The following is a 24,436-nucleotide window of genomic DNA, read 5'->3' as shown; positions in this document are numbered from 1 at the left end:
TGGACTTATTTCCGGTTTACAAGACCGGCGTTTTTTTTAAACTATTAAAACTAATGTTTATATTCTCTATTTTTACTTCTTTATTGATTTATTTTGCTGGTGTTTATGTTTTTTCTTCTAAACGTAAACATTTATTAATGGTTCTTTTGAGATTAGAATATATTGTTCTTTCTTTATTTATGTTAGTTATTGTTTTTCTTATTGAGTTCGATTATGATTATTTTTTTCCTGTTATTTTTTTAGTTTTTTCTGTTTGTGAGGGTGCTTTAGGTCTTTCTATTTTAGTTTCAATAATTCGTTCTCATGGTAATGATTTTTTTAATTCTTTTGGTTTATCTTTATGTTAAAGTATTTATTTATAACTATTTTTTGATCCCTCTTTGTTTATTAAATAATTGTTGATGGTTGGTTCATTCTTTAATGTTTCTGTCGGGTTTTGTTTTTATAATTTGTGTTTATTCATATGCTGATTTGAATATAATTAGATATTATTTTGGTATTGATTATTTTTCTTTTAGTTTAATTTTACTTAGTTTTTGGATTTGTTCTTTAATAATCACTGCTAGAGGTTCAGTTTATTTAAGTTCATATCATTCTAATTTTTTTGTTTTTATGGTTTTGATTTTAATAATTATGCTTTATTGTTCATTTGCTAGATTAAGTCTTCTTTCTTTTTATATTTTTTTTGAGGCTAGATTAGTTCCTACTTTACTTTTAATTTTGGGTTGGGGTTATCAACCTGAGCGTTTGCAGGCTGGTGTTTATTTAATTTTTTATACTTTGGTTGCTAGATTACCTTTATTATTAGTTTTATTTAAGGTTTATGATTTTTCTAATACTTTATATTTTCCTTTATTGGTTGATTTTGGTTCTTATTATTTTATGTTTTATGTATTTATAATTTTGGCTTTTTTAGTTAAGATACCTATGTTTTTGGTTCATTTATGACTTCCTAAGGCTCATGTAGAGGCCCCTATTTCAGGTAGAATAATTCTTGCTGGTGTTTTATTAAAGTTAGGTGGTTATGGTATTTTTCGTGTTATAAAGGTTATTTCTTATTTGGGTTTAAAGTTTAATTATTTTTGATTGTCTTTAGGTTTATCTGGGGGTGTTATTGTAAGATTTATTTGTTTTCGTCAGGTTGATGTAAAGTCTTTAATTGCATATTCTTCTGTTGGTCATATAAGAATGGTTATTGGTGGATTGATGACTATGAATTGATGAGGTTGTGTAGGTTCTCTTTCTCTAATGGTTGGTCATGGTTTATGTTCTTCTGGTTTATTTTGTTTATCTAATATTATTTATGAACGTTTAGGTAGACGAAGATTATTAATTAACAAGGGTATAATTAATTTGATGCCAAGAATGGCTTTATGATGATTTCTTTTAAGATCATCAAATATGGCTGCTCCTCCTTCTTTAAATTTGGTAGGTGAAATTAGATTATTAAATAGAATTATATCTTGATCTTCTTTTAGATTCTTTGCTTTGATTTTTTTATCTTTTTTTAGAGCTGTTTATACTTTGTATATATATTCTTATTCTCAGCATGGGAATTATTATTCTGGTGTTTATACTTGTTCTCTTGGTTATTTTCGTGAATATCATCTTTTACTTTTACATTGATTGCCTTTAAATATTCTCTGTTTAAAGGGTGAATATTTCTTTGTTTAGTTTGCTTAAGTATTTTAATTAAAAATATTGTTTTGTGGAATCAATGATATGAAGTGTTTCATCTTAGGCCGTGAATTTATTTTCTATTTGTTCTTTGAGTTTTTTTTCTTTGTTTATTTCGAGAACTATAATTCTTATTTTAGGTATTTATTATTTAATAATTGATTATAGAGTTTTTGTTGAGTGAGAGCTTTTCAATTTAAATGGTTCTATAGTTGTTATAACTTTAATTTTGGATTGAATATCTCTTATTTTTATATCTTTTGTTATATATATTTCTTCTTTGGTTATTTATTATAGAGAGGATTATATATCTGGTGAAAAGAATATAAATCGTTTTATTATTATTGTTTTAATATTTATTCTTTCTATAGGTTTTTTAATTATTAGTCCTAATTTAATTAGAATTTTATTAGGTTGACATGGTTTAGGTTTAGTTTCTTATTGTTTAGTTATTTATTATCAAAATGTAAAATCTTATAGTGCTGGTATATTAACTGCACTTTCTAATCGTATTGGTGATGTTGCTATTTTAATTTCTATTGCATGAATGTTAAATTTTGGTGGTTGAAATTATATTTATTATTATGATTTTATTTCTAATTCTTTTGAAATAAAGCTCATTACTATATTAATTGTTTTAGCAGCTATAACTAAGAGAGCTCAGATTCCTTTCTCTTCATGACTTCCTGCTGCTATAGCAGCTCCTACTCCTGTTTCTGCTTTAGTTCATTCTTCTACTCTTGTTACTGCTGGTGTTTATTTATTAATTCGTTTTAGACCAATATTGGATACTTATAATTGTGGTTGATTTTTACTTTTAATTGGTTGTATAACTATATTTATGGCTGGATTGGGCGCTAATTTTGAGTTTGATTTAAAGAAGATTATTGCTCTTTCTACTTTAAGACAACTTGGTTTAATAATAAGAATTTTGGCTATAGGTTATCCAAAGCTTGCATTTTTTCATTTATTGGCTCATGCTTTATTTAAGGCATTATTATTTATATGTGCAGGTTCAATAATTCATAATTTGAAGGATTCTCAGGATGTTCGTTTTATAGGATCAATTGTTAATTTCATACCTTTAACTTCAGTTTGTTTTAATGTTTCTAGTTTATCTTTGTGTGGAATACCTTTCTTAGCGGGATTTTATTCAAAGGATTTAATTCTTGAGATGGTTTGTTTAAGATGAATTAATTGTTTAATTTTTTTTCTTTATTTTTTTTCTACTGGTTTAACTGCTTCTTATTCTTTTCGTTTGTTTTATTATTCAATATCTGGTGATAATAATTTTTATTCTAGATTTTCTTTTGATGATAAGGGTTATTATATTTCATTTGGAATAATTGGTCTATTGTTTGTTGCTGTTTTTGGTGGTAGTCTTTTATCTTGATTAATTTTTCCTATTCCTCATGTGATTGCTTTACCTTATTATTTAAAGTTTTTAACTATTACAGTTGTTATTTTAGGTGCTTATTTAGGTTATCTTATTTCTAATTTTGATTTTTCTCATAATTTATTTTCTTTAAGTATACTTTCTTTTGTTAGATTTGCTGGTTCTATATGATTTATACCTTTTCTTTCAACTAAGTTTATTAGATATATTCCTTTAAAAATAGGTTATTATTCATCTAAGTCATTTGATTATGGTTGAGGTGAATTACTTGGTGGTCAAGGTTTATATAGATTATTTATTTATTTAATTGGTTATATTCAAGGTTGGTATGATTCTAATTTCAAGATTTATCTTTTAACTTTTATTTTTTGAATATTTATTTTGGTAATATTGTTTTTCGTTTACTTAAATAGCTTATAATTAGAGCGTGACACTGAAGATGTTAAGGAAGTATTTTTACTTTTAAGTATTTATAAATATAGATATATTATTTTTACAGTGAAAATGTAATGTTTTATTTAAACTATATAAATTTTAGAAATGGTATAGTCCTCCTAATAGAACTAGAATAAAAAATATTGTTGATACTGTTCAGATTATAATGTCTGAAGTTTTAAAAATAATTACAATTGGTAGAATTAGTGCAATTTCTACATCAAAAATTAAAAAGATTACTGCGATTAGGAAGAATCGTATTGAGAATGGTATTCGTGCTGATCTTTTTGGATCAAACCCACATTCAAATGGTGATCTTTTTTCTCGATCATTAATTAATTTTTTTGATAGTGTTGTTGCCAGGATTATAACAATTATTGGAATAATAAATCTAATGAAAACTCTTGTTGATAGAATTAGAATTGTTTTTCTTGATTTATATCAAGCTTTCTGATTGGAAGTCAAATGTACTATTTATACTAGAAAAAACCTCATCAATAAATAGAGATATATAAGAATAATCATACTACGTCTACGAAGTGTCAGTATCATGCTGCTGCTTCAAATCCAAAGTGATGTCTTGGTGAAAATTGATTTATTGAGTGTCGAAGTAGACATGTTGATAAAAAGATTGTTCCAATAATTACGTGTAAACCATGGAATCCTGTTGCAACAAAGAATGTTGATCCATAAACTGCATCTGCAATGGTAAAAGGTGCTTCTCAATATTCATATGCTTGAAGTATTGTAAAGTATAGTCCTAATAACACTGTGAAGAATAATCCTTGTAGTGCTTGAGTATGATTAGATTCCATTAAACTATGATGTGCTCATGTTACTGTTACTCCTGATGCTAAAAGAATAGCTGTATTAAGTAATGGAATTTGTATAGGGTTAAAGGGTTGAATTCCTATTGGAGGTCATAGTATTCCTAGTTCAATTGTTGGTGCTAATCTTCTTCTAAAGAATGCTCAAAAAAAAGAAACGAAAAATAATACCTCTGATGCAATAAATAAAATTATTCCTCATCGTAATCCAATTGATACAAATCCTGTATGTAATCCTTGATATGTTCCTTCTCATACTACATCTCGTCATCATTGAATTATAGTTAGTAGGGTAATTCCAAATCCAATTATGAATAAGTTAATATTAAATAGGTGGAATCATTTTGCTAGTCCTGATACTAGGACTATTGCTCCAATTGCTCCTGTTAATGGTCAAGGTCTATAGTCTACTAAGTGGAATGGGTGGTTTGAGTGAGTTGTTAACATAGGTTTAATATACTTCTCTAGAATATAGAGTTCTTAGAATTGAGAAAACATAGGCTTGAATTATTGCTACTGCTGATTCTAGAATTAATACAAGTATTTGTCCAATAATTAGTAATGAGATTAAGTTTATTGCTATAGATGGTCCTGTGTTTCCTAATAAGGTTAATAATAAGTGTCCTGCAATTATATTTGCTGCCAACCGTACTGCTAATGTACCTGGTCGAATAACATTACTAATTGTTTCAATTAGTACTATAAATGATATTAATGCAGGCGGTGTACCTTGTGGTACAAGGTGTGTAAATATATGATTAGTATGGTTAATTCATCCAAATAATATAAATCTTAGCCATATAGGTAGGGCAATTGCAAATGTTAATGCTAAATGTCTTGTTCTAGTAAAAATATAAGGGAATAATCCTATGAAATTGTTAAATAATATTATAATAAAAATTGAGATGAAAATGAAAGTTGTTCCATTAAATGATTTTGGTCCAAGAAGTGTTTTAAATTCATTATGTAAGGTTAAATTTAGTTTATTTCAGAGAATGTTAATTCGTGATGGTGTAAGTCAAAATAGTGATGGGATTAATAATAGTCCTAGAAATGTTCTAGTTCAATTTAATGATAAATTAAAGATGTTAGTTGATGGGTCAAATGTTGAGAATAGATTTGTTATCATTTTCAATTTAAGTTTTTTATTTCAATTGTTCCTTTTTCTGCTCTTTTAATAAGGTTAGGTTTAAATGAGAAGAAGTTTATTTGATTAAACAAGATTAATGTAGCTGAAAATATAATGAATAGTGAGAATCATATAAGAGGGGATATTTGAGGGATTTGGATATAATTTCCCCATCAGAAGTAGTCGTTAATTTACTATTATTTGGTTTAAGAGACCATTACTTACTTTCAGTCATCTGATGAATTTCAAGGTGTACTAATTTTTTTTAGTTACTTTAGATTGACACTCTAATGTTATTTATTTTAACTAACTCCTTAAATTATGTTAGATAATCACTTAATAAATAAATTTACTGAAGTTCTTTCAATTACAATTGGTATAAATCTGTGGTTTGCTCCACAGATTTCTGAGCATTGTCCAAAGAATAATCCAGGTCGATTTATTGTGAATGTTCCTTGATTTAACCGACCTGGCGTTGCATCAATTTTAACCCCTAATGCAGGAACTGCTCATGAGTGTAGAACATCTGATGCTCTTGTTAATACTCGTACTTCTGTATTTATTGGTAGGATTGTTCGGTTATCTACATCTAGTAGTCGGAATCCATCATTTTCTAGGTCTTGTTCTGGTGTTATATAAGTGTCAAATTCTACGTCTATGAAGTCTGAATATTCATATCTTCAATATCATTGTCGTCCAATGGTTTTAATTGTAATTATTGCTTCTACTGAATCATCAAGTAAATATAATAGTCGTAATGATGGAAGGGCAATAAAAATTAATGTAATTGCTGGTAAAGCTGTTCAGATTGTTTCAATTAAATGTCCATGAAGTATATTACGGTTAGTATAGGCAATAAATAATATATAACTTAGGGCATAACCTACAATTACTGTAATTAATAATAATACGACCATAGTATGATCATGAAAGAATGATAATTGCTCCATTAATGGTGAAGCTCCATCTTGAAGAGATAAATTTGATCATGTTGCCATTAATAAATATTTTCTAATAAAAGGTCAAACCTTTATTTGTAGAGCTTAAATCTACTGCACTAATCTGCCATATTAGAATCTAGAGATTAATGGTAATTCTGAGTAACTATGTTCTGCAGGAGGGTTATTTTGTAGTCATTCTGTTGATCTTCTTATGTTAGCTCTAAATATAATTGCTCGGTTTGTAATCATTCTTCCTCATATAATTACAATGAATATAATGATTCCTACAATAGAAATTGTAGACCCAATTCTTGATACTACGTTTCATGATGTATATGCGTCTGGGTAGTCAGAGTATCGTCGAGGTATTCCTGCTAATCCTAGGAAGCGTTGAGGAAAGAATGTTAAATTTACTCCAATGAATATAATTGTAAATTGGATTTTTAATCATGTATTATTTATAGTTAATCCTGTAAATAGTGGATATCATTGAATGACACCTCCTATAATTGCAAATACGGCTCCTATAGATAATACATAATATTAGATAAACAAAATAAACCAGAAGAACATAAACCATGACCAACCATTAGAGAAAGAGAACCTACACAACCTCATCAATTCATAGTCATCAATCCACCAATAACCATTCTTATATGAGCAACAGAAGAATATGCAATTAAAGACTTTAATCAACCTGACGAAAACAAATAAATCTTACAATAACACCCCCAGATAAACCTAAAGACAATCAAAAATAATTAAACTTTAAACCCAAATAAGAAATAACCTTTATAACACGAAAAATACCATAACCACCTAACTTTAATAAAACACCAGCAAGAATTATTCTACCTGAAATAGGGGCCTCTACATGAGCTTTAGGAAGTCATAAATGAACCAAAAACATAGGTATCTTAACTAAAAAAGCCAAAATTATAAATACATAAAACATAAAATAATAAGAACCAAAATCAACCAATAAAGGAAAATATAAAGTATTAGAAAAATCATAAACCTTAAATAAAACTAATAATAAAGGTAATCTAGCAACCAAAGTATAAAAAATTAAATAAACACCAGCCTGCAAACGCTCAGGTTGATAACCCCAACCCAAAATTAAAAGTAAAGTAGGAACTAATCTAGCCTCAAAAAAAATATAAAAAGAAAGAAGACTTAATCTAGCAAATGAACAATAAAGCATAATTATTAAAATCAAAACCATAAAAACAAAAAAATTAGAATGATATGAACTTAAATAAACTGAACCTCTAGCAGTGATTATTAAAGAACAAATCCAAAAACTAAGTAAAATTAAACTAAAAGAAAAATATTCAATACCAAAATAATATCTAATTATATTCAAATCAGCATATGAATAAACACAAATTATAAAAACAAAACCCGACAGAAACATTAAAGAATGAACCAACCATCAACAATTATTTAATAAACAAAGAGGGATCAAAAAAATAGTTATAAATAAATACTTTAACATAAAGATAAACCAAAAGAATTAAAAAAATCATTACCATGAGAACGAATTATTGAAACTAAAATAGAAAGACCTAAAGCACCCTCACAAACAGAAAAAACTAAAAAAATAACAGGAAAAAAATAATCATAATCAAACTCAATAAGAAAAACAATAACTAACATAAATAAAGAAAGAACAATATATTCTAATCTCAGAAGAACCATTAATAAATGTTTACGTTTAGAAGAAAAAACATAAACACCAGCAAAATAAATCAATAAAGAAGTAAAAATAGAGAATATAAACATTAGTTTTAATAGTTTAAAAAAAACGCCGGTCTTGTAAACCGGAAATAAGTCCAGCCCCCACTTTTAAAACTTCAGAGGTGGAAAAGCTTCCATCATCGGTCCCCAAAACCGGTATTTTAAATAAACTAACCCCTGAAATGATCAAAATAATAATTATATCATTATCAAATGTAATAAATATTAATTTTATTAAATTAAGACACCCAATATCAATAATGCTTTTTATTATCCTTCAAACCTTCCTAGTTGGATTAATAACAGGAACAATAATAGAAAGATATTGATTATCATATATTTTATTTTTAACATTTTTTTCTAGTATTATTTATTTACATTACAAGAATTGCATCAAACGAAATATTTCAGCCTAAATCAATCACTATAATTATTACATTAATAATGTGAGTATTTATCATATTAATATTAATTATTCTAGATATATCTATATTTATAGACTTTTTCAAAAACACCGAAACTATAAATATTGATACTTCAATCAATTATCAAGAAATAACAATATCTTTAGAAAAATTATATAATAGACCAACATTCATTATTACAATAATAATAATAATTTATTTAATTTTAGCACTACTAGCAGTTGTTAAAATCACCAATATTAATCAGGGACCTATTCGTAAAATAAGATAATTACTAATGAATAAACCCTTACGATTAAGACATCCTTTAATTAAAATTATTAATAACTCTTTAATTGACTTACCTGCCCCAACAAATATTTCATTTTCATGAAATTTTGGATCCCTATTAGGGTTATGTTTGGTAATTCAAATCGTAACTGGACTATTTTTAGCTATACATTATACATCAAATATTGAAATAGCATTCAGTAGTGTAGTACACATCTGCCGAGACGTAAATAATGGTTGAATTATCCGAACCTTACACGCAAATGGAGCATCTATATTTTTTATTTGTATTTACTTACATGAAGGACGGGGAATTTACTATGGATCTTATATATATATACATACCTGAATAATTGGTACAGTGATTTTATTTTTAGTTATAGCAACTGCATTTATAGGATATGTCTTACCCTGAGGCCAAATATCTTTTTGAGGTACAACAGTAATTACTAATTTATTATCAGCAATCCCATACTTAGGAACAGATTTAGTCCAATGAGTATGAGGAGGATTCGCTGTTGATAATGCAACATTAAATCGATTCTTCACATTCCATTTTGTATTACCATTTATTATTGCTGCTATAGCAGCAATTCATTTATTTTTTCTTCACCAAACAGGATCTAATAATCCTCTTGGACTAAATGGAGATATTGAAAAAATTCCATTCCATCCATACTTTACCTTTAAGGATTCTATTACATTTGTAATAATAACATCATTATTAATTATACTATGTTTAATTAATCCTTACCTATTAGGAGATCCAGATAACTTTGTACCTGCCAACCCATTAGTAACACCAGTTCACATTCAACCAGAATGATATTTCCTATTTGCATATGCAATTCTACGATCTATCCCTAATAAGTTAGGAGGTGTTATTGCATTATTTTTATCAATTAGTCTCTTAATAATTTTACCATTTTATAATAAAACACCATTACGAGGCATTCAATTTTACCCTATTAATCAAATTTAATTCTGAATTATAGTAGTTGTTGTATGCTTACTAACGTGAATTGGTAAACGACCTGTTGAAGAACCTTATATTATAACAGGTAAAATCTTAACAATTATTTACTTCACATATTTCTTAATTAATGTCCATGTCACAAACGCATGAGATAAATTAATTAAGAAATAAAGTTAATTAGCTTAGGAAAAGCATATGTTTTGAAAACATAAAATTAGAAGTTTAACTCTTCTATTAACTTTTCTCAAAAAATTTCACTAAACAAATGAGATAAATAAAATCTTTAAACCAACAAAGAAAATAAAAAAATTCAAAGATAAAGGTAAAAAACTTTTTCAAGCTAAGTACATTAATTTATCATAACGGAACCATGGTAATGTTCCACGAACCCAAATAAAACCAAAAGATATAATAGCAAGCTTAATAAAAAATATAAAAGAATAAAAACCATGCCCAAAAAAATTAAAGCCAATAACATTCTTATGAAGACAATTCTAGTATATTCAGCTAAAAAAATTAAAGTAAAACCACCCGCACCATACTCAATATTAAATCCTGAAACTAACTCGGATTCCCCTTCAGCAAAATCAAAAGGAGTACGATTAGTTTCGGCTAAGCAAGAAGCAAAACAAGCTAAAGCTAAAGGAAAAGAAATAATAATAAATCAACAATAAAGCTGATAGTTTATAAAATCAAACATATTAAAACTACCAATTAAAATAATTAAAGACAATAAAATTAAAGCTAAACTAACTTCATAAGAAATTGTTTGAGCAACAGAACGAAGAGAACCTAATAATGAATAATTTGAATTAGAAGATCAACCAGCAATTATAACAGTATAAACACCTAATCTAGTACAACATAAAAAAAATAAAAATCCATAAGAAAAAGAACACATATAAGTTAAATAAGGAAAAATTACTGAAACGGCTAAAGAAATCATTAAATTAAAAACAGGGGAAAAATAATAAAGTAGGTAATTAGATATAATAGGAATTGGCTGCTCCTTACAAATTAACTTAATAGCATCTCTAAATGGCTGAGGAATTCCAACAAAAACTACCTTATTTGGACCCTTTCGAATCTGAATATAACCTAAAACCTTACGCTCTAATAAAGTTAAAAAGGCAACACTAATTAAAACACAAATAACCAATAAAAGAAAATTCAAAATAAATATAAATAAATCATAAAGTATCAATACTATTTGTAGAAAAAATCTACATAAATGAATTCTAAATTCAACACATTAATCTGTCAAAATAGTAAATAAATTAATATTAATCAATATAACAAAAAATATTTTAACCATATGGTCCTTTCGTACTAATATGGATTAACAATCTTAGGATAGAAACCGACCTGGCTCACGCCGGTCTGAACTCAGATCATGTAAGAATTTAAAGGTCGAACAGACCTAATCATTGGGCTCCTGCACCCAAAATTTTTCTTAATCCAACATCGAGGTCGCAATCTGCTTTGTCGATATGAGCTCTCAAAAACAATTACGCTGTTATCCCTAAGGTAACTTAATCTTATGATCATAAATTATGGATCAAAACAACAAACATAAATAAATGATATAATAATGAAGAGTTTATCTATTCTTCATGTCACCCCAACAAAACATCATCATTAAATATAGAAAGACAAACAAAAAACTATATAAAAGTAAAATGTCAAGCTCTATAGGGTCTTCTCGTCCTAAAGAAGAATTTAAGCCTTTTGACTCAAAAGTTAAATTCAAAAATTTATTAAGAGACAGTTGATTTCTCGTCAAGCCATTCATTCCAGCCACTAATTAAGAGACTAATGATTATGCTACCTTTGCACGGTCAAAATACCGCGGCTCTTTAAAAATACGCTCAGTGAGCAGGCCAGACCTCAAAATATAAACAAGAGGACATGTTTTTGATAAACAGGCGGAAATCAATTTTGCCTAGTTCCTTATAATAAGTTCACAAGGTAAAAATTTCATACAAATAAATATACTAATTCTATCATTATTACAAAAATTTTAAAATTAAATTAATAATCTTAATAAAAAACCTAAAATATTTATAAAATCAAAATAAAAAATAATGAACTAAAACGTAATCTTAAAGATAGCTGGTTTAAAGCTTACTATTATATTTCTATAAAATAAGTTATAGGTTATTAACTTCAAAGCTTATCCCTTAAAGAATAAATAAGTTAATATTTTTACTTAAAAAATTAAATAAAAACAAATAACTTTAAAAAATTAAATTTTTTCTTAAGAAACTAGATATCTTGGGAAACGATTAACATCTCATTTCTATAAATAATTTAATAATAATTATGATACATTAACTATAAATTATTTATAAATCAACCCAAATCGAGACAAGTAAAATAAATACTAAAATTTTGATAAACCCTGATACAAAAGGTACAATAAATAAAATCTACTTAAAAAAATTTAAAATAATATTTCATAAAACACTTACATTACCAATAAACTATAATTTAAAAAATCATTTCTATAAAATATACTAAGACAAAAATACAATAAAATTATTTATATTAAATAATTAAATAAACAAAAAATAAATATAATAAAATAAATAATCAAGATATCCTGATTTGCACAGAAAAATTTTCAGTGTAAATGAAACACTTTACTAATAAGTTATATCTTGAAACTCTTCCTAGATACACTTTCCAGTACATCTACTATGTTACGACTTATCTCATCTAAATTGAAGCTACTTTAAAATAAAATAGAATAATCAATAATGAGAGCGACGGGCGATGTGTACACATCTCAGAGCCAATATCAGTTAAATTAAATAAATTAATGTTCTATCAAATCCACCTTCATTAACAGTATTTCACTATCAAATCCGTTATAAACAAAAATCTATTGTAACCCACCTCCTCTTAACTATAAGCTGCACCTTGACCTGCAATATTTTATAATTATAAATCTTGAGAATTATAACTCTAAAAAGATTCTCTGATAACGGAGATATACAAACAAATAAATTAAGTAGAGTAAATCGTGTATTATCAATCATGGGGTAGGTTCCTCTGAATGGAATGAGATACCGCCAAATTCTTTGGGTTTAAAGACCGTAACTAATAGTACCCTGGTAAATATAATTAACATTTAAAATAATAGGGTATCTAATCCTAGTTTATTATTTAAATTTCACAGATTCATAAAAAGGGCCACAAATAAATTTTAACATTTCACCTTACAAATTTATATTTCAACCCTAATAATATAAACAACTGTTTTAACCAATAATATTCACTTGTATCAATCGTATAACCGCGGCTGCTGGCACGAATTATGTCGATACTAAATCAATTGCTAAATCCAAAATCACTTGATAATTAAATCAAATTACTGCAAAAAGAACATTTAGTCTAACAAAACTTACATATAATACAAAGAAAAAGTGAATAAACAAGCAAGAATAAAACTTTTAAAAATAAAAAATAAGAAAATTTTAAATCTATTAATTCAGGAAAAAATAAAAGATTCAAATATTTAAAGAAAAAAAAAGAAAAATCCACAAACATTAACAAAAAAAAAGAAACGCCCCTATGTATGACCACAACAACATCTCTATTATATATAATTAAAGATTAATATGGAACATGTATAGCAAATATTAAATTACATATTATTATATATATTATATTATAATAACCTATTTTAAGCTAAAAACATAAGTAGCTATAATCCTAGGTAAATAATTGCATTAAAATAATCAATTGATAATGGTAAGATGAACTTATAATACTTTAATTTCAATTGAATGTAATATATTAATATAAATTATTTATTATATATATATAAAAAAATGAGCAGGATAAATTAATCCTAATTAAACAAAATAATACATAAAAGAATTTCAAAAAAAAACTTTCGTTTTATATATTAAATAAATGAAGTGCCTGATTAAAGGGTTACCTTGATAGGGTAAATAAAGTAAATAAAATTACCTTCATTAAAATTACATAAGATAGAATTAAACTACCTCCTTTAGTATCAAAAACTAACGTGCATCATACACCTTAATGTAAAAAGGTAAGCTAAACAAGCTAATGGGTTCATACCCCATTTATAGAGGTATCAATCCTCTCCTTTTTAATGACCAACAACTCTACAAAACTTCTCTTCCTATCAACATTAATGATAGGAACGATCCTGTCCATTTCATCAAATTCCTGATTTGGGGTTTGAATAGGACTTGAGATCAACTTACTTTCATTTATTCCGCTCCTAACAAGAAATAAAAATATAATAATAAATGAATCATCAATTAAATATTTTATTGTCCAAGCAATAGCATCGACAATATTATTATTTTCAATTTTGCTGATTCAAATAAAATATCCCATGGGATGGGAAACAGAATTTATCCCATCAATAATAATTAGATCTAGACTATTATTAAAGATTGGAGCTGCACCTTTCCATTTCTGATTTCCAGAAGTTATAGGAGCATCAAGATGAAATAATTGTTTAACATTAATAACATGACAAAAAATCGCCCCAATAAATGAATTGTAATACAATCATTAATAGAAAACAATATAACAACTATTATAACTATTATAGTTGTATTAACTACAATTACACTCTACTACTATATACGTATTAGATTCTCAGCTCTAATTATATCATACACAGAAAATTCGTGATCTATAAAGATAAAGTCCCAAAAATCAAGAATCATTCTTCCTATAACAGTAATAATTTCAACAATAGGATTGATTTCAACATCAACCTTAATTTCATTATACTAAGGACTTAAGTTAATCAAACTAATAACCTTCAAAGTTATAATTAAAAGAATAATCTTTTAGGCCTTAGTAAAATTTTACACCTCTAGAATTGCAGTCTAGAATCATAATTGAATATAAGACCTAAATATGATAAGAGAGAAAACATCTCATAAGTAGATTTACAGTCTACCACCTAAAATTCAGCCATCTTACCGCAAAAATGATTATTCTCAACAAACCATAAGGACATTGGTACTTTATACTTCATATTTGGAGCATGAGCAGGAATAGTAGGAACATCAATAAGAATACTTATTCGTGCTGAACTTGGCCAACCTGGATCTCTAATTGGGGATGACCAGATTTATAATGCTTTTATTACAGCTCACGCATTCGTAATAATTTTCTTTATAGTAATACCTATTATAATTGGTGGATTTGGTAATTGACTTGTTCCACTAATAATTGGTGCACCAGATATAGCATTTCCACGAATAAATAATATAAGTTTTTGATTACTACCACCTTCACTAACCCTTCTTCTTACATCTTCTATAGTAGATAATGGTGCTGGTACAGGATGAACAGTTTACCCTCCTCTAGCAGGAGCTATTGCACACGGGTTTGCATCTGTAGATCTAGCTATTTTTTCACTGCACTTAGCAGGTGTATCATCTATTCTTGGTGCAGTGAATTTCATTACAACAGCAATTAATATACGATCAGAAAGTATAACTTTAGATTAAACACCTTTATTTGTATGATCTGTAGCTATTACAGCATTACTTCTCCTTCTTTCACTTCCAGTTTTAGCAGGAGCTATTACTATATTATTAACAGATCGAAATTTAAATACATCATTCTTTGACCCTGCAGGAGGGGGTGATCCAATTCTATATCAACATCTATTTTGATTCTTTGGACACCCAGAAGTTTATATTTTAATTCTACCGGGGTTCGGAATTATTTCACATATTGTATGTCAAGAAAGAGGAAAAATTGAATCATTTGGAACATTAGGTATAATTTATGCTATACTATCAATTGGACTAATAGGATTTATTGTATGAGCACATCATATATTTACAGTAGGAATGGATGTTGACACACGAGCATATTTTACATCAGCAACAATAATTATTGCTGTACCTACAGGAATTAAGGTATTTAGATGATTAGCTACATTATATGGAACTAAATTCAAGTTCAATCCACCATTATTATGAGCTCTAGGATTTATTTTCCTATTTACAATTGGTGGATTAACAGGATTAGTATTAGCAAATTCATCACTTGATATTGTATTACATGATACATATTATGTAGTAGCCCACTTTCATTATGTATTATCTATAGGAGCAGTATTTGCAATTATAGGAGGTGTCATTCAATGATATCCACTATTTACAGGATTAACTATAAATAATACATGATTAAAAATCCAATTTACAATTATATTCAATGGAGTAAATTTAACATTCTTTCCTCAACACTTCCTAGGATTAGCAGGAATACCTCGACGATACTCTGACTACCCAGACGCATATACATCATGAAACGTAGTATCAAGAATTGGGTCTACAATTTCTATTGTAGGAATCATTATATTCATTGTAATTATATGAGAAAGAATGATTACGAACCGAGCAATTATATTTAGAGCTAACATAAGAAGATCAACAGAATGACTACAAAATAACCCTCCTGCAGAACATAGTTACTCAGAATTACCATTAATCTCTAGATTCTAATATGGCAGATTAGTGCAGTAGATTTAAGCTCTACAAATAAAGGTTTGACCTTTTATTAGAAAATATTTATTAATGGCAACATGATCAAATTTATCTCTTCAAGTTGGAGCTTCACCATTAATGGAGCAATTATCATTCTTTCATGATCATACTATGGTCGTATTATTATTAATTACAGTAATTGTAGGTTATGCCCTAAGTTATATATTATTTATTGCCTATACTAACCGTAATATACTTCATGGACATTTAATTGAAACAATCTGAACAGCTTTACCAGCAATTACATTAATTTTTATTGCCCTTCCATCATTACGACTATTATATTTACTTGATGATTCAGTAGATGCAATAATTACAATTAAAACCATTGGACGACAATGATATTGAAGATATGAATATTCAGACTTCATAGACGTAGAATTTGACACTTATATAACACCAGAAGAAGACCTAGAAAATGATGGATTCCGACTACTAGATGTAGATAACCGAACAATCCTACCAATAAATACAGAAGTACGAGTATTAACAAGAGCATCAGATGTTCTACACTCATGAGCAGTTCCTGCATTAGGGGTTAAAATTGATGCAACGCCAGGTCGGTTAAATCAAGGAACATTCACAATAAATCGACCTGGATTATTCTTTGGACAATGCTAAGAAATCTGTGGAGCAAACCACAGATTTATACCAATTGTAATTGAAAGAACTTCAGTAAATTTATTTATTAAGTGATTATCTAAGATAATTTAAGGAGTTAGTTAAAATAAATAACATTAGAGTGTCAATCTAAAGTAACTAAAAAAAATTAGAACACCTTGAAATTCATCAGATGACTGAAAGTATGTAATGGTCTCTTAAACCAAATAATAGTAAATTAACGACTACTTCTGATGGGGAAATTATATCCAAATCCCTCAAATATCCCCTCTTATATGATTCTCACTATTCATTATATTTTCAGCTACATTAATCTTGTTTAATCAAATAAACTTCTTCTCATTTAAACCTAACCTTATTAAAAGAGCAGAAAAAGGAACAATGGAAATAAAAAACTTAAATTGAAAATGATAACAAATCTATTCTCAACATTTGACCCATCAACTAACATCTTTAATTTATCATTAAATTGAACTAGAACATTTCTAGGACTATTATTAATCCCATCACTATTTTGACTTACACCATCACGAATTAACATTATCTGAAATAAACTAAATTTAACCTTACATAATGAATTTAAAACACTTCTTGGACCAAAATCATTTAATGGAACCACATTCATTTTCATCTCAATTTTTATTATAATATTATTTAACAATTTCATAGGATTATTCCCTTATATTTTTACTAGAACAAGACATTTAGCATTAACATTTGCAATTGCCCTACCTATATGGCTAAGATTTATATTATTTGGATGAATTAACCATACTAATCATATATTTATTATATTATTTAATCTTTCTTTATTTATTAGTGAAAAGAAAGATTAAATAAGAAAGAATATAATACATTTATTGCTATACATGTTCCATATTAATCTTTAATTATATATAATAGAGATGTTGTTGTGGTCATACATAGGGGCGTTTCTTTTTTTTTTGTTAATGTTTGTGGTTTTTTTCTTTTTTTTTCTTTAAATATTTGAATCTTTTATTTTTTCCTGAATTAATAGATTTAAAATTTTCTTATTTTTTATTTTTAAAAGTTTTATTCTTGCTTGTTTATTCACTTTTTCTTTGTATTATATGTAAGTTTTGTTAGACTAAATGTTCTTTTTGCAGTAATTTGATTTAATTATCAAGTGATTTTTGATTTAGAAATTGATTTAGTATCGGCATAATTCGTGCCAGCAGCCGCGGTTATACGATTGATACAAGTGAATATTATTGGTTAAAACAGTTGTTTATATTATTAGGGTTGAAATATAAATTTGTAAGGTGAAATGTTAAAATTTATTTGTGGCCCTTTTTATGAATCTGTGAAATTTAAATAATAAACTAGGATTAGATACCCTATTATTTTAAATGTTAATTATATTTACCAGGGTACTATTAGTTAAGGTCTTTAAACCCAAAGAATTTGGCGGTATCTCATTCCATTCAGAGGAACCTACCCCATGATTGATAATACACGATTTACTCTACTTAATTTATTTGTTTGTATATCTCCGTTATCAGAGAATCTTTTTAGAGTTATAATTCTCAAGATTTATAATTATAAAATATTTCAGGTCAAGGTGCAGCTTATAGTTAAGAGGAGGTGGGTTACAATAGATTTTTGTTTATAACGGATTTGATAGTGAAATACTGTTAATGAAGGTGGATTTGATAGTAATTTAATTTATTTAATTTAACTGATATTGGCTCTGAGATGTGTACACATCGCCCGTCGCTCTCATTATTGATTATTCTATTTTATTTTAAAGTAGCTTCAATTTAGATGAGATAAGTCGTAACATAGTAGATGTACTGGAAAGTGTATCTAGGAAGAGTTTCAAGATATAACTTATTAGTAAAGTGTTTCATTTACACTGAAAATTTTTCTGTGCAAATCAGGATATCTTGATTATTTATTTTATTATATTTATTTTTTGGTTATTTAATATAAATAATTTTATTGTATTTTTGTCTTAGCATATTTTATAGAATTGATTTTTTAAATTATAGTTTATTGGTAATGAAAGTGTTTTATGAAATATTATTTTAAATTTTTTTAAGTAGATTTTATTTATTGTACCTTTTGTATCAGGGTTTATCAAAATTTTAGTATTTATTTTACTTGTCTCGATTTGGGTTGATTTATAAATAATTTATAGTTAATGTATCATAATTATTATTAAATTATTTATAGAAATGAGATGTTAATCGTTTCCCAAGATATCTAGTTTCTTAAGAAACAATTTAATTTTTTAAAGTTATTTGTTTTTAATTAATTTTTTAAGTAAAAATATTAACTTATTTATTCTTTAAGGGATAAGCTTTGAAGTTAATGACCTATAATTTATTTTATAGAAATATAATAGTAAGCTTTAAACCAGCTATCTTTAAGATTACGTTTTAGTTCATTATTTTTTATTTTGATTTTATAAATATTTTAGGTTTTTTATTAAGATTATTAATTTAATTTTAAAATTTTTGTAATAATGATAGAATTAGTATATTTATTTGTATGAAATTTTTACCTTGTGAACTTATTATAAGGAACTAGGCAAAATTGATTTCCGCCTGTTTATCAAAAACATGTCCTCTTGTTTATATTTTGAGGTCTGGCCTGCTCACTGAGCGTATTTTTAAAGAGCCGCGGTATTTTGACCGTGCAAAGGTAGCATAATCATTAGTCTCTTAATTAGTGGCTGGAGTGAATGGCTTGACGAGAAATCAACTGTCTCTTAATAAATTTTTGAATTTAACTTTTGAGTCAAAAGGCTTAAATTCTTCTTTAGGACGAGAAGACCCTATAGAGCTTGACATTTTACTTTTATATAGTTTTTTGTTTGTCTTTCTATATTTAATGATGATGTTTTGTTGGGGTGACATGAAGAATAGATAAACTCTTCATTATTATATCATTTATTTATGTTTGTTATTTTGATCCATAATTTATGATCATAAGATTAAGTTACCTTAGGGATAACAGCGTAATTGTTTTTGAGAGCTCATATCGACAAAGCAGATTGCGACCTCGATGTTGGATTAAGAAAAATTTTGGGTGCAGGAGCCCAATGATTAGGTCTGTTCGACCTTTAAATTCTTACATGATCTGAGTTCAGACCGGCGTGAGCCAGGTCGGTTTCTATCCTAAGATTGTTAATCCATATTAGTACGAAAGGACCATATGGTTAAAATATTTTTTGTTATATTGATTAATATTAATTTATTTACTATTTTGACAGATTAATGTGTTGAATTTAGAATTCATTTATGTAGATTTTTTCTACAAATAGTATTGATACTTTATGATTTATTTATATTTATTTTGAATTTTCTTTTATTGGTTATTTGTGTTTTAATTAGTGTTGCCTTTTTAACTTTATTAGAGTGTAAGGTTTTAGGTTATATTCAGATTCGAAAGGGTCCAAATAAGGTAGGTTTTGTTGGAATTCCTCAGCCATTTAGAGATGCTATTAAGTTAATTTGTAAGGAGCAGCCAATTCCTATTATATCTAATTACCTACTTTATTATTTTTCCCCTGTTTTTAATTTAATGATTTCTTTAGCCGTTTGAGTAATTTTTCCTTATTTAACTTATATGTGTTCTTTTTCTTATGGATTTTTATTTTTTTTATGTTGTACTAGATTAGGTGTTTATACTGTTATAATTGCTGGTTGATCTTCTAATTCAAATTTTTCATTATTAGGTTCTCTTCGTTCTGTTGCTCAAACAATTTCTTATGAAGTTAGTTTAGCTTTAATTTTATTGTCTTTAATTATTTTAATTGGTAGTTTTAATATGTTTGATTTTATAAACTATCAGCTTTATTGTTGATTTATTATTATTTCTTTTCCTTTAGCTTTAGCTTGTTTTGCTTCTTGCTTAGCTGAAACTAATCGTACTCCTTTTGATTTTGCTGAAGGGGAATCTGAGTTAGTTTCAGGATTTAATATTGAGTATGGTGCGGGTGGTTTTACTTTAATTTTTTTAGCTGAATATACTAGAATTGTCTTCATAAGAATGTTATTGACTTTAATTTTTTTGGGCGGTGATTTTTATTCTTTTATATTTTTTATTAAGCTTGCTATTATATCTTTTGGTTTTATTTGGGTTCGTGGAACATTACCACGGTTCCGTTATGATAAATTAATGTACTTAGCTTGAAAAAGTTTTTTACCTTTATCTTTGAATTTTTTTATTTTCTTTGTTGGTTTAAAGATTTTATTTATCTCATTTGTTTAGTGAAATTTTTTGAGAAAAGTTAATAGAAGAGTTAAACTTCTAATTTTATGTTTTCAAAACATATGCTTTTCCTAAGCTAATTAACTGTATTCCTTAATTAATTTATCTCATGCGTTTGCGACATGGACATTAATTAAGAAATATGTGAAGTAAATAATTGTTAAGATTTGACCTGTTATAATATAAGGTTCTTCAACAATTCGTTTACCAATTCACGTTAGTAAGCATACAACAACTACTATAATTCAGAATAAAATTTGATTAATAGGGTAAAATTGAATGCCTCGGATGGTGTTTTATTATAAAATGGTAAAATTATTAAGATTCTAATTGATAAAAATAATGCAATAACACCTCCTAACTTATTAGGGATAGATCGTAGAATTGCATATGCAAATAGGAAATATCATTCTGGTTGAATGTGAACTGGTGTTACTAATGGGTTGGCAGGTACAAAGTTATCTGGATCTCCTAATAGGTAAGGATTAATTAAACATAGTATAATTAATAATGATGTTATTATTACAAATGTAATAGAATCCTTAAAGGTAAAGTATGGATGGAATGGAATTTTTTCAATATCTCCATTTAGTCCAAGAGGATTATTAGATCCTGTTTGGTGAAGAAAAAATAAATGAATTGCTGCTATAGCAGCAATAATAAATGGTAATACAAAATGGAATGTGAAGAATCGATTTAATGTTGCATTATCAACAGCGAATCCTCCTCATACTCATTGGACTAAATCTGTTCCTAAGTATGGGATTGCTGATAATAAATTAGTAATTACTGTTGCACCTCAAAAAGATATTTGGCCTCAGGGTAAGACATATCCTATAAATGCAGTTGCTATAACTAAAAATAAAATCACTGTACCAATTATTCAGGTATGTATATATATATAAGATCCATAGTAAATTCCCCGTCCTACATGTAAGTAAATACAAATAAAAAATATAGATGCTCCATTTGCGTGTAAGGTTCGGATAATTCAACCATTATTTACGTCTCGGCAGATAAACAACAACTTCTCTATTATATATAATTAAAGATTAATATGGAACATGTATAGCAATAAATGTATTATATTCTTTCTTATTTAATCTTTCTTTTCACTAATAAATAAAGAAAGATTAAATAATATAATAAATATATTTTATACAATTATGTAATTTAATATAATATGTTATTAATATGAATTTTTTTTTATATTAAGTTAACTTTCATATATATTAGTTAAATAATCTAATTATAGATAATTTACATAATTATATTATTATAATTAATATAATTATTTATATTAATTATAATATTTTATATTTAAATTAATAATTTTAGTTATTATATCCAATTATAATAATATTAAATATTAAATTACATATTATTATATATATTATATTATAATAACCTATTTTAAGCTAAAAACATAAGTAGCTATAATCCTAGGTAAATAATTGCATTAAAATAATCAATTGATAATGGTAAGATGAACTTATAATACTTTAATTTCAATTAAATGTAATATATTAATATAAATTATCTATTATATATATATATATATATATATAAAAATAAAATGAGCAGGATAAATTAATCCTAATTAAACAAAATAATACATAAAAGAATTTCAAAAAAAAACTTTCGATTTATATATTAAATAAATGAAGTGCCTGATTAAAGGGTTACCTTGATTGGGTAAATAAAGTAAATAAAATTACCTTCATTAAAATTACATAAGATAGAATTAAACTACCTCCTTTAGTATCAAAAACTAACGTGCATCATACACCTTAATGTAAAAAGGTAAGCTAAACAAGCTAATGGGTTCATACCCCATTTATAGAGGTATCAATCCTCTCCTTTTTAATGACCAACAACTCTACAAAACTTCTCTTCCTATCAACATTAATGATAGGATCGATCCTGTCCATTTCATCAAATTCCTGATTTGGGGTTTGAATAGGACTTGAGATCAACTTACTTTCATTTATTCCGCTCCTAACAAGAAATAAAAATATAATAATAAATGAATCATCAATTAAATATTTTATTGTCCAAGCAATAGCATCGACAATATTATTATTTTCAATTTTGCTGATTCAAATAAAATATCCCATGGGATGGGAAACAGAATTTATCCCATCAATAATAATTAGATCTAGACTATTATTAAAGATTGGAGCTGCACCTTTCCATTTCTGATTTCCAGAAGTTATAGGAGCATCAAGATGAAATAGTTGTTTAACATTAATAACATGACAAAAAATCGCCCCAATAATGGTCTTATCTTATTGTATTCAATTAAGAACTTTTATTTGAACAATTATTATCTTAAGAATTATTATTGGGGCAATAGGAGGTTTAAATCAAACATCCTTACGACAACTTTTAGCATATTCATCAATCAGACATCTAGGTTGAATAATTAGATCATTAACAGTCAGAGAAAACATCTGAGAACTATACTTCATTATTTACTCACTATTAAGATTAATTATAGTTTTATTATTTAAGCAAATAAATTTATTTTTCATAAATCAAATTTATTCAGCCAGAAATATAAAAACCGAAATTAAATTCATAATATTCTTATCTTTATTATCTTTAGGTGGACTACCACCATTCCTTGGATTCTTACCAAAATGAATTGTAATACAATCATTAATAGAAAACAATATAACAACTATTATAACTATTATAGTTGTATTAACTACAATTACACTCTACTACTATATACGTATTAGATTCTCAGCTCTAATTATATCATACACAGAAAATTCGTGATCTATAAAGATAAAGTCCCAAAAATCAAGAATCATTCTTCCTATAACAGTAATAATTTCAACAATAGGATTGATTTCAACATCAACCTTAATTTCATTATACTAAGGACTTAAGTTAATCAAACTAATAACCTTCAAAGTTATAATTAAAAGAATAATCTTTTAGGCCTTAGTAAAATTTTACACCTCTAGAATTGCAGTCTAGAATCATAATTGAATATAAGACCTAAATATGATAAGAGAGAAAACATCTCATAAGTAGATTTACAGTCTACCACCTAAAATTCAGCCATCTTACCGCAAAAATGATTATTCTCAACAAACCATAAGGACATTGGTACTTTATACTTCATATTTGGAGCATGAGCAGGAATAGTAGGAACATCAATAAGAATACTTATTCGTGCTGAACTTGGCCAA

At 26.7% G+C, this 24,436-nt stretch overlaps 3 long non-coding RNA genes across 3 annotated transcripts in view; 2 read left to right on the top strand and 1 right to left on the bottom strand.

Moving 5' to 3' along the window:
- Positions 1-24,436, top strand: part of LOC126302232 (uncharacterized) — a 179,977-nt gene that overhangs the window by 91,317 nt on the left and 64,224 nt on the right. The window lies entirely within an intron of this gene.
- The window catches only part of LOC126302222 (uncharacterized), a 130,231-nt gene that overhangs the window by 41,648 nt on the left and 64,147 nt on the right, over positions 1-24,436 (bottom strand). The gene's annotated exons all lie outside the window — the stretch shown is intronic.
- Positions 18,942-24,436, top strand: part of LOC126302226 (uncharacterized) — a 51,228-nt gene continuing 45,733 nt past the window's right edge. The window contains exon 1 of the long non-coding RNA XR_007553131.1: positions 18,942-19,661. This is a non-coding gene — a long non-coding RNA (uncharacterized LOC126302226). The remainder of the gene's footprint in view (positions 19,662-24,436) is intronic.

This window comes from Schistocerca gregaria, unplaced genomic scaffold (genome assembly GCF_023897955.1).
Source record: "Schistocerca gregaria isolate iqSchGreg1 unplaced genomic scaffold, iqSchGreg1.2 ptg000169l, whole genome shotgun sequence".
Lineage (NCBI taxonomy): Eukaryota > Metazoa > Arthropoda > Insecta > Orthoptera > Acrididae > Schistocerca > Schistocerca gregaria.
Note: the sequence above shows the minus strand (reverse complement) of the source record. Positions and strands in the feature narration are given on the sequence as shown.